This window comes from Lissotriton vulgaris, chromosome 7 (assembly GCF_964263255.1).
Source record: "Lissotriton vulgaris chromosome 7, aLisVul1.2, whole genome shotgun sequence".
In the NCBI taxonomy this organism is placed as follows: Eukaryota; Metazoa; Chordata; class Amphibia; order Caudata; family Salamandridae; genus Lissotriton; species Lissotriton vulgaris.
In genome coordinates this window covers 639,516,555-639,532,384 of record NC_141695.1, presented here as the reverse complement: position 1 = coordinate 639,532,384, position 15,830 = coordinate 639,516,555, and positions in this window count along the sequence as shown.

Genomic DNA, 15,830 nt, shown 5'->3' with positions numbered 1-15,830 from the left:
GCAGTAGAGGTTGACGGTGTTGCTCCACTGGTACTTGGGCCTTCTCATGAAACAGAAGGAGCCTCTCTCAATATCCTTAACTCTTCCCTTCCAAAGATGACCGGATTCTTAGTCTGCAAGTTCTTCCGCATATTTGCAGTTCCACACCAGTACTCTTTATTGAAAGCAGTCTTGCATATCCGGCAAGTAACCAACCAAAGCGGAGTTCAAGTTGCGAACTCTGTTGGTCACACTGTTTACACAAGGTAAGCAGAGCGGCCTAGATATACAATACCTCCAATTAAATGCATTAGAAATAAAAGAGCATATTTACAAACTCCTTGCGCCACTTTCAACATATGAAATGTAACACAAGGGGGGCGTGGCCATGCCCCCTAAGATGGCGGATCATACTTCCTAGAGCTCCGGCTGCCGGCCCACATCAAACACAGCCCATGGGACCCCCTTACCTTGTATAGGGGCTGTGAGGGCAGAATCGATGACCGGAACACCTTGGGGCAGTCCCGACTTGCCCAGAACTCCCGAACGAGATCCCTGAAGCGTTCGCGGTGCTCCACTGTTGCTCCCCGTGTGCGGCCTGACAAGATGGCGGATGCCGGGTAGAGTGACGGCGCCCGAGCACTGTTGAGTCCGTGGGACGTGCGACCGGAGGCCCCAAGTTGTGAGCCCACGTCAAGTCCTGAGGTGAGGAGGTGGCATTCTAGCGACGGCGACCTGGCACCGTTCGCTGTATGCGGAGTCGGGGGAAGAGAGACCATCGCGGCCCGTGCAGACCACGCTACCAGGGGGGAGCCCACCCCCGCCGGGCTGGAACATCGCCGCAGCGGCCTGACTATGACATATAGCGCCGTGGAGCGGCGCGCGAGGCCATTGCAAAGGGAGACACTGCTGGCTGTCCTGAAGTAGTGAGAGCGACCGCCCCCTCCTTGTGTGACCCCGGCAGGGCTCGGCGGGGCCCCCGGCTACAACAACGCCCCCCCACAAAGTGCCCCCATGAGGAAAGAGACGGGACGTGCCGGCACCTGGGAGCGCCCGGCGGGGTGCGATGCGGCTCTGGTGACCTGGAGCACTGAGAGGGACTAGCGGCATACGGGGGAACGCCGGGGATGGCCCATCGCTGCTGAGCCTCTATTCCGGCCTGATCACCACCCTGGTTCCCCGCCATCAAGTGAGAGGGGCCTGGTCTACCACTCTGGGGATAGCGTGACGCACATCCGTGACGCTGGGTCGTCCCCCAACTCCCACCTGCTGACAACACACAGACCACGAATGCGTGGGGTGAAACGTGTCGACGGCGGCTGACTGACAGAGAACAGTACAAACCCCGATGATCATAGAATTTGGGAAGCCTATGGGACGACCCCCCCGCGTTAAGACGACAAGGCCCGGATGAACAACTAGGGCCATAGACGGCTGCATTACCGAAGGTTGCTGCGCCACTGAACCCTCCCTCCTGAACGCAGCATTGATAGTCACAGAGCGGGGTAGCGCCCAGATATATTAACACGGATGCTGGACCCAACGACGCTGTGGGCAGCCGCGAGCGCCCGACCCCACCCTCCCACCATTATCTAAGTGGACTCACCCAGGGGATCCATAACCCCCCACAATGGGCAGCCGAGCAACAGGAACCAGATACGGAGCGGACCAACTGAAGATACCACCTCAGACACCGACCACACTGCGGGATGGACAAGACAGTGTAGACTCCACGTCCAGAAAGTTGAACCAAGAACTTGCAGCTATAGAACATTCCAGAGTGGCGATGGAGAACAAATTTGACACTCTAGCTACAGATCTCAACCTTCTCCGCGACGACCACAGGAAGCTATCGGACAAAGTCATCCAAGGGGAAAAGACGGTGCTGGCACTGGACCCGCAAGTACAGCAACACCACCACGACATTACAGACCTCCAATCCCGGATCAAGGCCTTGGAATACAAGACGGGCGATTTGGAGGGGTGCTCCTGGAGGAGCAACATCCGAATCATGAACCTGCTGGAGGGGGCGGAAGGGACCCACCCAATACAATTCATCACGGACTGGATCGCGACCTTTACACCAGCCAAAGAACTGACTTCCTACTTCTCCATTGAACAAGCGCACCGGGTCCCAACGCGCAAACCTAAACCGGGCCTGCCCCCGCGACCGTTCCTGTTGAAACTCCTACACTTTCAAGACAGGGACGCAGTTCTCCGGGCGCGGCCCAGACACACAGGCGGCTACAGGTGGAAGATAAACAAGTGATGCTGTTCCCCGACTACTCCCGGGCCGTACAGCAAAAGAGGGCCACCTTCCAGGAGATAAAGCGAGCACTTCGGCAGAAGAACATCAGGTACGCCCTCCTGTTCCCAGCCAAACTTAAGATTATCCACGACGGCACCACACATTTCTTCACAGACCCGAAAGAAGCAGACACCTGGGTGGAGCAACATGTCTCTCATCACCGGGCGATGATGGGCACACAAAACAGTCAACCTAGGTGGCAACCATGGAGACAGGGCCGCAAAGTCACCCTGACACAGCTCAGTGCCCTATCTACTCAGACGGGGAGAGGCTCCCCAGATCTTACCAAGATCATAGCGGAACGTAGGAGGGCAATCCAACCGGTGTCGGTGCTCGCCCCGGTGGAGCTGGGGGTCGGATGTGGATGGAGAACCCTGGCTGTCCAGCTCTGAAGACAAAGCCAGCGATGCTCCGGCCTCCCACAAGGGCTCCATGTCGCCCCTGATAGCGACATGGAACCCTTGGTGTGATGTGACAGTGATATGAAGGCCGAGACCTCTTGGTACCATGGCTCAACTTGCACTGGACCGCCATGCATGCCTTCGGCGGCCCAGATAACCGTCTATTGGGATGGGTTCGCTGGTGGGACTCCGGACTATCACGGTGCTTTGCCACACTGCCCCGAACCTGTGCCAAAGAACCACATTGCACGAGACACCAGAGGGATCACTTACACAGCCAATCTACCTTGATCGTGGAGCCGGCAGCAATGAGGAAGGCACCCTGCCACCACCCCGCAACTAAGAACTAAAGAACAAACATGCTGTATTGTTTGGACGTATTGCCTCAAGCATTAGGTTCCCTCAGTTGGGAATGTTCCCCAGAGTTATGGTTTATCTCCCTTCATGATGTTACTTTCCTAGGCACTATGGAGCGGGCGGGCTTGAGAGGACTGGGCCATGGCATGTGATCCCGGATTGGTGGGGCGGTGGAGGGCCAGAGGGGGAGTCAAACGGGGAGGACATGGTTATCACATAAGAACCACAAACCACACAGCTGACACATGACACCTAAGTTACCGAACACGAACCTTAAATTTGTGACTCTAAATGTCAGTGGTATGCACACGGCCACTAAGATATACTCGATATATGCCTATATTAGGCGGCAACAGGCGCAGGTGGCCCTCCTACAGGAGACACACCTGACGGACCAAGAGGTAGGCGGCCTTCATAGAAAATGGCGTGGTATTGTATGTGCCACAAAATACTCCACCTTCGCCAGGGGCACGTTAATATGAATTAGACCTGGTGTGCCATTCAAAGAACAGTGACGGGAGATATGTAATTGTCAGTGGCTTTAGAAGGGCCAACCGATACTTATAGGTTGCGTGTACGCCCTAAATACAGAGCAAGAGCAATACTGGGACACATTGACCACAGTACTAGCCCATCCTACAACGATGCCATGGCTCCTGGGAGGGGATAACAACTGTGTACTAGATCTGCACCTAGATAGGTTGCACCCTCCCCCACCGCACTCCCCGGTGCACAAACAAACAGAACACTTCCGCAAATGGGTGGAGCATTGGGCGTTGGCGGATGCTCCTACCATTCCCGGCCAAAGTCATCGAGAAAGCCGTCAACAACCAGCTCGTCAAAACCAACAAATCCCTCGACTCCTCACAGTCCTGTTTCTGAGCCAAACACAGTACTGAGACCGCCCTTATCGCAGCAACAGATGACATTCGAACTCTACTGGACAATGGAGACACAGTCGCCCTCATCCTTCTCGACCTCTCCGCAGCCTTCGACACAGTCTGCCACAGCACCCTTGTACAACGCCTCAACAACATCGGAATCCAAGGAAAAGCACTGGACTGGATCACCTCGTTCCTTGCCGGAAGAACTCAGAGAGTCCGCCTCCCACCGTTCAAGTCTGAAGCCACCGAGGTCATTTGCGGCGTGCCACAAGGATCCTCTCTCAGCCCCACCCTCTTCAATGTATACATGAGCCCCCTCGCGACCATCGCACGCCAACACAACCTCAACATCATCTCCTACGCTGATGACACTCAACTGATCCTCTCACTCACCAAAGACCCTAACACCGCCAAAACCAACCTACATGAAGGAATGAAAGAAGTAGCTGAGTGGATGAAGCAAAGCCGTCTTAAACTGAATTCAGACAAAACAGAGGTCCTCATCTTAGGTACTTCCCCTTCCGCCTGGGACGACTCTTGGTGGCCAGCGGCCCTAGGAAAAGCACCCATCCCAACGGACCACGCATGAAACCCGGGTGTCATCCTGGACTCCTCACTCTAGATGACCAAACAAGTCAACGCCGTCTCATCATCTTGCTTCAATATTCTTCGCATGCTCAAAAAAACATTTAGCTGGATCCCCACCGAAACTAGAAAAACGGTCACCCACGCACTAGTTACGAGTCACCTGGACTACGGAAACACCCTATACGCCGGTACCACCGCAAAACTTCAGAAAAAACTCCAACGCATCCAGAACGCCTCAGCCAGACTCATACTAGACATCCCGCGCAAAGACCACATTTCTGGTCACCTTAAAGACCTCCACTGGCTCCCTGTCAATAAGAGGATAACATTCCGCCTCCTCACTCACGCACACAAAGCACTTTACAATCTTGGACCCGATTGCCTCAACACGCGACTTTCCTTCTACACCCCCTCCAGCCAGCTACGCTCTTCCAACCAAGCCCTTGCTGCGGTTCCACGCATCAACAAAACCACCATGGGAGGAAGATCCTTCTCATACCTGGCAGCTAAAACCTGGAACTCCACCCCCACACACCTCCGCCTCACTCAAAACCACTTAGCCTTCAGAAAGCAACTTAAAACCTGGATATTCGACAAGTAAGTCCACACCCTTCCTCAAGCGCCTTGAGACCCTCTGGGTATGTAGCGCGCTATACAAATTATTTGACTTGACTTGACTTGAGAGTACAGAACCCGACGGCCAGGTTATATTCCTTTCAATCCATCCCACACGACCTTCGGGTGAGACTCAACAGATTTCTGTGTTCCGCAGATGTCCTACCAAAAATACAACACACTGACTATCTGGGGCGCCTAGTATCGGATCATGACGCACATACGATGACCCTTTGCTGGAGACCACCCCACCCCCGATCCCCACATGGAGGCTCTCCCCGGAATGCCTCACTGATCAGGCCTTCCGTCAAACACACAGGGACTTCATCCGGCAACACTTTCTGCAAAACGTGGGCTCTACCTCCTCCAGGGCTATAGAGTGGGATGCATACAATATTACCGCACGTGGACACTGTATTCAACAGGTGGTGGGGGTGCGGAGAACACTGGAGCAAGCGCTACATAAGTCAGAGACCGCACTGGCAGGCATATCCCGTGACTCGGACCAGGGGAGGGCCACCTTAGAGCAGTTTGTGGTGGCGAAGCTTACACACGCGGAAACACTACGAGACTTACGGAAGTATAACTTCCGTATGTACGCTACACTGGCACACAGGGAGGGTAACAGAGCAGGGGCACTCCTAGCATGGATGGCCAAACAGGACACGACTTCACAGCCCATCATAGAACTAGTGGACGAGACTGGATGACCCCACACCTCCCAACTCGACATCCTGAGCACATTCCGCACCTACTACGCAGATGTATACCGCATATAGACCTATCACACTCCTAAACACAAATTGTAAAATTCTGGGGAAAATCTTAGCCAACCGCTATAGCCAAATTCTTCCAGGCCTAATACACCCCGATCAGTGTGGATTCGTGCCCAGGCGCAACACATCACATAATCTGAGATGGCTATTCCATATCCAGGACAGTGCGCAAGACAGATTCCCCCGTGCAGCGTGACTGATCTTTGACCTGGAGAAGGCGTTTGACACCTTCTTGTGGCCTCACTTGTTCGCGGTCCTCCAGACACTGAATATCGACCAGGTTTTAATGGCATAAACGTGACTCTTATATGAGGGACTCCCCTCTAGAGTAAGAGTCGGCAAGCTTATCTCCGCTCCATTCCCGGTAGAGAGAGGTACCAGGCAGGGGTGTCCACTCTCCCCCCTCCTTTTCGCACTAGCAGTTGAGCCCATGGCCACGCAGCTGCGACTGGAGGGAGAGGCCTGGGGGATTCCAATCATGGGGACGACACACTGTGTATCATTGTACGGAGACGATTTGCTGATTTACGTCCGCGACGTGACGGGGGATCTTACCTCGATATGGGATACCCTGCAGGCCTTCGGAGCCATTTCAGGTCTCAGGGTCAATTGGGAGAAATTTACCATTTACCCTCTTGACCCTCACTTGGCGCCACACAATGTGATGCTGGGCACTCAGACCATACAATGGTGCGGGCGGCCCGTGGTACCTGGGAGTGCGACTTTATCATTCCCCGACGCATTTATACGAGGGCAATCACCACAAAGTGCTGGCGGGTCTGCGGTCGGCAGTGAGCTTCTGGAAGACTCTGCCCCTGGCACCCATTGGCCGGGTGGCCATAGCAAAAATGATAATGGTGCCCAGATTCCTCTACCATTTTGCCAATCTCCCGGTGATTCCGCCCCCGGTCATTCTTCCGGGAACTAGATACCCTACTCACAACGCTAATATGGGGTAACGCCCGGCGTAGAGTAGCATCGCGCATGCTATACTTGCCCACCACAGACGCATGTCTGGGAGCCCCGTCATTCGAATCATATTTCCTTGCTGCACAGCTTCAGTGGCTGTCCCACAGGACGGCGGAGCGATACATCGGGGAAACGATAACAGACACCGGTAGGATACCTCTTCGAGTCATCAGGAGGATGCTCTTACCTGGAACCAAGCCGTCCTGCACTCACCCGGTGCAGGTCTCCATTGCGCACAAATGCATGATGCGCATTCATCGAATGTCCAAAGACCGGCCACTTTATTCCCCACTGCTGCCCCTGGTGGGTCTCCCCCACGGGGAAAAACACTACACTACTAGGGACCTACAAACCTGGACCGATCACGACGTGACGGAGGTGGAAGCGTTGTTCCACGAAGGGCAATTGCGAACCTTTGAACAGTTGGTTGAGTGGTATGACCTCCCGCGAGGACAATTTCTCATGCACAGGCAACTTTTAGTTAGTACCCGACCGTTCTGGAGTCTGCGGGACGGAGAACCGCCAACCCACACGGTGCTCCACACGATACTCCGCATGGGGGCTGGCAGGCACCTAGTCACATGGCACTATAAGGCCATCAGGGAATTAACAAATGTTACCCTAGATAATTTACGGCAATCCTGGGAAGACGATATTGGTAGGGTATTCCATGACACGGAATGGACGCGCGCTTTGGAATATACACAGAAAGTGTCCAGGAATGCGCGGTTCAAGAACATACAGTTTAACATACTCCATCGGACCTACCTCACACCGGACAAACTACACCGGCACTATCCGCACACAAAATTTAACTGCCCACGTTGTAAAATGTCGGAAGCGAACTTCAGACATATGTTTTGGTACTGCCCAATACTGGACATGGGTGCACCAAACACTCCTTACACTGGTCAGCCTGCCGCACATTGATGCCTGGGAAGTCTGTGCACTGGGGACATACAAGAGGAAGAAATCCAAAAAACTGCACTGGTGGTTTGCATCCCTCGCCCTGCTACTGGCGAAGCGGGCTATCGCTATGCACTGGAGGGCCCCCTCGAGTCCCCCGGAAGCAGCCTGGATAGGTGCGGTGAACAAGTGGGGGGCGGCAGAGGAGGATATTCTACGTGAAAAGGAAGTGAAGGGAACATGCAAGCACCCTATCTCCCTGGAATGGGCACAGTTGCTCATACAATTTAAACAGGAGACAACTCTAGATGACACACCAAGACCATCCCCACCTCACGCCCAAGCTTCCCCACAGCACCCCCCCACCCACCTAGTCAAATGCCCAGAGCCTGAGTTTCCTGCCAACTAGGCGGGACAGAATGAGCATTGATCCCTCTTAGAGACATGGCCCACTACGACTGGCAGAATACTCCCCTCTTTCCCGAGAGCCCTCGTGATTCCAGCCCCCTTGGATCACAGACCCCTGCACCCTCTGCCCACCATGTCCATTGGCCCCAGCTGGCCTGCTGCACGCTTTCCCACCGCACACGGATCGAGGAAAAGTGTTCCCCGCAGTTCCACACTTAGTTCAGTTGGTAGTTCGGACACCGAAGCACACTTCACTTGACTGCAACTGCCAGTTTGGTAAAGGTTCACATAAACACACACGGGGATGACATTCACACCTGCCCCCGCCAGCACGCAGCTCTTGGGACACGACGTAACAAGTCATACCATGATACATTCAGATCCCAAGTCTGCAAACCCGTGGGCATCTATGTACACTCTTGCTGGACGGGATGGTATCTACACGCTGCAGATGAATTCTAATTGTGCATTTTATGTAACCCTTCAATGTGTGACTTATCTGATACATGATTGTTGCATTACCCCCATCGGGGGCTTTGAACGGAAAAACCTTAATAAAAAGATTTAAACAAAAAAGAAAAAAAAAAAGGAAAGTTACACAAAAGTGGCTCAAGAGTTTTGTAAATAAGCTCTACAAATTATTATCCTGCATAATGGCTTCATCTCTCACCTGATTCTGTCTCATCTGTGAATCATTTTAAAAACCTGTTCATCTGTAATATAAATATGATGCAGTAGGCACTTCTATACAGACACCGTTTAAATGCAAGCCTATAAGATAAGTGAAATCTATCAGGTACACTGCACACATTAAAAAAATAGAAAATATTGTCGTGTTACTTTGACTTGTAATGTGTGACCTCATTTAGTCACATCGATCTAATTTTAAACACTAATTTTCTTTTTTGTTTTGCAGATTAACTACAGTACTTCTATTGGACTCCATATTATATGTTGTTTGTTATATTGTTTTGTTAAAGTTATGGTTCTAGTTATTTATTGTATTGTTATCTTTTAGTTATATTTCCAGTTATTTATTGTTTTAGTAAAAGTTAATTAAAAGAATACATACGTCTTTTTTGTGGGGGGAGCAGTCCACAATAGAAATTATATTTATAATATGAATTATAATTATTATAATTCTGAGGCTATCTCTTCACCAGACCTTTACCAGGGTGTATAGCCTCAACTTACGATTCCAATTCAAAAGAATAAAAAGTACAACGCCATAAGCAACATAGTGTGGTGAACTTCTAATCTCTTTGCTCACGTAAGTCTTCCATGAACTGTTACTAAAAGATACTGGCTGTACAGAAACCGTTATATTTACCCTGGATCCTCTACATGACAAAAAGGAAAGCAAAGTAAAACAAAACACTGTGTACCAGATTTATAACCCCCTTGCACCACTTTCGCATCCAACCCTCCCCTTCAAAATTACAAGTATGTGGGCCTCAACGACCCGCGTCAAGCTCTGGGAACCACCACTCCCTGGAATTTGTGTATTATGGGAGGCAGACTGCGTGGCCCTCCGCCTGGTGCCCTCGAGGGCCCTGGAAACTACTACAACCGGCTCCTGCAGTGTCCCGGGGTGCCTACCCCCGGTATACTGCTGTTTGCTTTGACAGAGCTGCACTCTCACGACTCCTGCCCTCCCATAGCAAACATAGTTTGCATTTTGATAGACAGAGCAGTGAAATCTATTCTCACTTTCAAAATCCAAAGCAGATTGCATTTCCATATACAAATTGTCATCTAACCATGCAAAAAAGCAATACTGGCTCCCGAAGAACGCAAAAGTTCATCACACAATGTTGTTAAAAAAACAGCAAATCTGCTCGACTTCTCAATATACTACCTTATCCTATGTAATGTTATTTTCAATCACGTTCTGATAACCAATAAGAATCATGCTTTTAAAAAACAGAAACATGTTCCCTAGTTTTCTGTGTAGAATGTTGTCAAACAACCAATCATTTCTTTTCTGTTTTAATTTCACTTTTCCCCCAAACTCCCTTTGTCTATTCTCACATATTCCAAAGGCAGAAATGGAACTACTCCAATCTGTTTTGTCCACAGATTGAGAAAGCTAGGAAAAAATGTGAATAAATCGGTTTCTACTTTTCTCGAGGACTATAGAATGGAGTCCATATATTTATATTTATTTACATTTAAAACATTTATAAAGCGCAGCTGTCACCTTACAGGTATCCTGGCGCTGAGATAACTCCTAAGATAGATGCACTGAGAGACAACAATAGAATAGCCAGCAGTTAACATTTAGGAAACAGCCAGGTTTTGATCCGTTTCCTGAAAGGGAGAAGTTCTTTTATTTGGCGGATGTCCAGAGGCAAGCTATTCCAAAGTTTGGCCGCTGCAACTTTAAAAGCTCTCCCTCCGGTCCTGACCTTTTAAAATCTCGGTACTTTGACAAGAAAGGCCGTTGTAGATCGGAGGGCTCTGGTTGGAATGTACCATTCAAACATAGATTGCAGGGGGCCAGGCCCGACTCCATGCAGGGCTTTGAAAACAGGACAGAGAGATTTGAAAGCAACTCGCTGTTTCATAGGGAGCCAGTGAAGCTCGGCCATTGCCGCAGTGGCCGAAGATCTCCTTGGCCAGCCCAGGGCCAATTTGGCAGCGGCAGATTGAACTCTTTGGAGTCTGTCTAACAGCACAGACGGGGCCTCGAGCAACAGCGCATTACAATAGTCAAGGCGACGAAGAATGGTGCACCTGACTATTAAGGCCCGGGCCCGTAAGGGAAGGAGTGGCAAGATTTTACGAAGAGAGCGCATGAGGGCCGAGCAGATGGACACTGTTTTCGCAGCCTGCGCTTCCATACTGAGTTTGTTGTCCATCATAACACCCAGGTTGCGGACAGTGGTGACTGGCTGTGGCTTATCCGGAGTTTCCGGGGGCCAAAATTCCGCTGGGAACGGGTGGGGAATCCGATTTCCGGCACAGAACAGAACCTCGGTTTTGGAGGCGTTGAACTGTAGGGAATTCTTGTGTAGCCAGCCAGCCGTGTCTCGCATACAGTCATGAACCGATTCCAAGGGGATTGATTCCTCACCCTCCCAAGAGTGGATGAGCTGAGTGTCGTCGGCGTAGTTAATTGCTTTTAGCCTGTGGGGTTTTATTAACGTGATCAGTGGTTTAAGGTAGACGTTAAATAAAATCGGGCTGATGGACGAGCCTTGAGGCACCCCGTGGATCACCGGGGTGAAGGCCGATTGAAATGGGGGGAGGGACACAGCCTGCTTCCTATCCAGCAGGAGGGATTGAAACCAGTGCAGGGCAGTGCCGCCCACCCCGGCCTCCCTTAGTCTCTCCAATAGAATCACGTGATTGACCGTATCGAATGCGGCAGACAGGTCCAACAGGATCAAGGCTACTGCCTGGCCCCTGTCTGCACGGGATCACTGACAGAATTTCGACCTCATAAATATCGACCTACAAGAATATCGAGTCAACAATATCGAGGGCAAAAATATCGACATCCTATCTACAACATGGTAAGTACAAAAATATCGAAAAAATAATATAGATGTAAAAAATATCGATGTTAAAAATATCGATTTTTTTTCTTTTAATATATAAATGTAAAATTAAGTATATAACACTAATAAATAAAATATACATATTTAAAAGTATCTAATAATGTGTACAATTAATAAATAATACATATATACATTAATAATACATTAATTAAATATATACAGTAAATATATAATATATATGTACTGAACAATAAGTATTAATAATTATTTTACTAATTTATAAATTAATAAAATATATTCTAATTTACTAATACATTTACAAACATAAAACAATAACATAAATAAAATGTAAGTAATATAAAAAATAAAATAAACATTAAATTTTTTTTACAATTAATTATATAAAACGTTGGATAGCGTAGGGGTAAAAATTACTATTCCCACTCCAGAGAGTGCAACAGTAGGGAAAGCGTTGGGTTGCGTAGGGGTACAAATTACTATTCCCACTCCAGAGAGTGCAACAGTAGGGAAAGCGTTGGATAGCGTACGGGTAAAAATTACTATTCCCACTCCAGAGAGTGCAACAGTAGGGAAAGCGTTGGATAGCGTAGGGGTAAAAATTACTATTCCCACTCCAGAGAGTGCAACAGTAGGGAAAGGGTTGGATAGCGTAGGGGTAAAAATTACTATTCCCATTCCAGAGAGTGCAACAGTAGGGAAACATTGGATAGCGTAGGAGTAAAAATTACTATTCCCACTCCAGAGAGTGCAACAGTAGGGAAAACGTTGGATAGCATAGGGGTAAAAATTACTATTCCCACTCCAGAGAGTGCAACAGTAGGGAAAGCGTTGGATAGCGTAGGGGTAAAAATTACTATTCCCACTCCAGAGAGTGCAACAGTAGGGAAAACGTTGGATAGCATAGGGGTAAAAATTACTATTCCCACTCCAGAGAGTGCAACAGTAGGGAAGGCGTTGGATAGCTTAGGGGTAAAAATTACTATTCCCACTCCAGAGAGTGCAACAGTAGGGAAAGCATTGGATAGCGTAGGGGTAAAAATTACTATTCCCACTCCAGAGAGTGCAACAGTAGGGAAAACGTTGGATAGCATAGGGGTAAAAATTACTATTCCCACTCCAGAGAGTGCAACAGTAGGGAAAGCGTTGGATAGCGTAGGGGTAAAAATTACTATTCCCACTCCAGAGAGTGCAACAGTAGGGAAAGCGTTGGATAGCGTAGGGGTAAAAATTACTATTCCCACTCCAGAGAGTGCAACAGTAGGGAAAGCGTTGGATAGCGTAGGGGTAAAAAATACTATTCCAACTCCAGAGAGTGCACCAGTAGGGAAAGTGTTGGATAGTATAAGGGTTAAAATAACATACTTATAAATAAACGATTTTTGTAATTATAAAAAAATAAACTATTAAATAAATATAAACCATATACAATACCTATACTTAATTATAAAACACATGCTTAGCAAAATATATTTTACCTAAAATTAATGTAAAATAATACCATTTAATAATATTTAATTACCAATTAATAATCAATTAACAATTATATTTTTAACAATTCAAATAGTTTTAATACATTATTAATTAATTTAATTTACTTTACTTCCCACCATATTTCCCTATAAAACCACTACCCACAACATAACACATTTATCCAAGGATGAATTAATGAAAAATAATTAGCAAATAATTAAAATTAATTAAGTATTAATTAAAATTAATTACCAATTAATTAAATTTATTTTATAATTCCTACTAATTATTAAATAATTAACCTTAACTAAATTACTCCCCATCCTATTCCCCTATAAACCCACATCCCGCTACAGAAAATATATATCAATTAATCAATTAATTTATTTTTTTCCAATTAATTATTAATAATTAGCAATTAATTATAATTAATTAATTAATCCTACTAATTATTTATCAACTTACCATAATTAATTTACTTCCCACCCTATTCCCCTATAAACCCACAACCCGCTACAGAACATATATATCAATTAATAAATTAAATAAAATTATTTTCCTAATATTTTCAAATAATTACCAATTAATTATAATTTCTTAATAAATCCTACTAATTAATAATCAATTTACCATAATTAAATTACTTCCCACCCTATTCCCCTATAAACCCACAACCCGCTCCGGTACTAAAACATACAATTTTCTTATAAATTAATTTATTATTATATAAAATTAATACACATATAATAGTAATTATTTTAAATACTTAAATTAAACATATAACACATACATTATAAAAAACTATAAAATAATACAAATATCCATATTAGTGTCATCAAAATTAGTAATATCGATATATATGCTATCGATATTACTAACTTCGATATTACTTATATCGAGATTAAGAATTTTGATATTACTTACCTTGGGTCGATATTCTGTCCTGCGATATTCTTGACTTCGATATTATGCTCCTTCGATATTTCAGACTCGATATTATGGTAGGTCGATATTTCCTACTCGATATTTTGACTGTGTACCGTCTGCACGCATACAAAGGTCCTCCATGGCAGTAAGTAGAGCTGTTTCGGTGCCATGGGCTGGACGAAAGCCAAATTGTATTTCATCCAGGAAATGATTCTGCTCCAGATGTTTGGAGAGGCACAAGCTCACCCAGCGCTCGGCAATTTTTGCCAGGAAAGGTAGCAGGGAGATGGGTCGGAAATTCTGTAGACACTCAGGATTCAAAGAGGGTTTCTTCAACAGTGGCCTGATAAGAGCTTGCTTCCAGGGAGCAGGAACTAAGCCACTGCGCAGGGATTGATTGCAGATCCTGCAGAGTGTGGGAAAAAGTTCCTCTCCGGAGGCCTTCCAGATTTTAGGGGGAATGGGGTCGAGAGGAGAGCCCGAGGAAATCCCTCGAGCCAGTCTGTCGAAATCCGCCTCAGTGATGGTGGGGAACTCCCACAAGCAGTCCAAAGGCTGGCACCCCGGGTTCGCCACTCCATAATCAACGATGGCGACCTCAGGGCCGGTAGGGCCGACCAGTGTAGGAGAGATGCTCAGGTTTCGAATAATAGTCTAAATTTTTTCTTTGAAAAGCAATGCAAGATTGTCACAAAGGGCTTGTGTGGGAGGGATCGACTTTTTAGCGCAGTCAGGGTGAGTAAGGCTATTCAAAATCTGGAAAATACTTTTGGAACTGTTGGCGGCTGTACATATTGTGGAACAAAAGTATGCAGATTTAGATTTCATGATCGCAGTTTTATATTCCAAAAGTATAGTTTTCCAGAGTTGTTTGTTAACATCGAGGTAACCTTGTCTCCATTTTCTTTCAGCCTGTTTACAGGCCAATTTAAGGGTCTTTAAAGAATCATCAAACCAAGGAGCTGATACTCTGCCCTTGTGCTTGCATTTTTTTAGTGGAACTAGGGAGTCAGTAGTAGAGGATATCGTAAGACAGAAGGCCTCATAATTGTCCCCAACTGGACAATTCGGAGAGAAACTGTCATCCACTTGGAACACGGCACCAGTAGTTCTCCGCCTTTCCAGAGCATATACCACAACAATCTGCGTTTCAATATGCATGGCATCTATAGGAGAGATGCTGTACATTTTACAGATGAAGGGAACAGAGTCTTTCTCATGAACTTTAAACTCTGCATCAGTACTTACTTGTAAGTACTAAAATCTCTCAATAAACACAAGGTTTCTTTTTAGAGCCACCCAACATCTATACACATAAGCTTGATCTATATCTCAAAAATACATGCTTCTTTTTTTCTGCAGCGAAATGCGCGGATCCTATGCCCATCCCACGACTTAAAAAAAAAAATACTATCTTACTTTTTTGCCCCTAAGGGTCCTTATGTGACCCCCTGAGCAGGCCTAGGGGGTTAGGGGTGTCTACCCTGCCCCCTTTTCACATTTTGCACACATATTTCACTGACTTCCTCAGCCTCGCTTCTACCGAGGCACAAATTGGCTCCCAACAGTTCCTGATTTCAAATGTTTACAACAGCTTGACAGCCAATTAGAATTCAACGCGTCATTGGGACAGTGCGCTTATCCTACGTGGTCAATCCTCGCACAATCCACGGATCCTCCGTGACCATGGATATATAAATGACTTTAACCGTAATTTT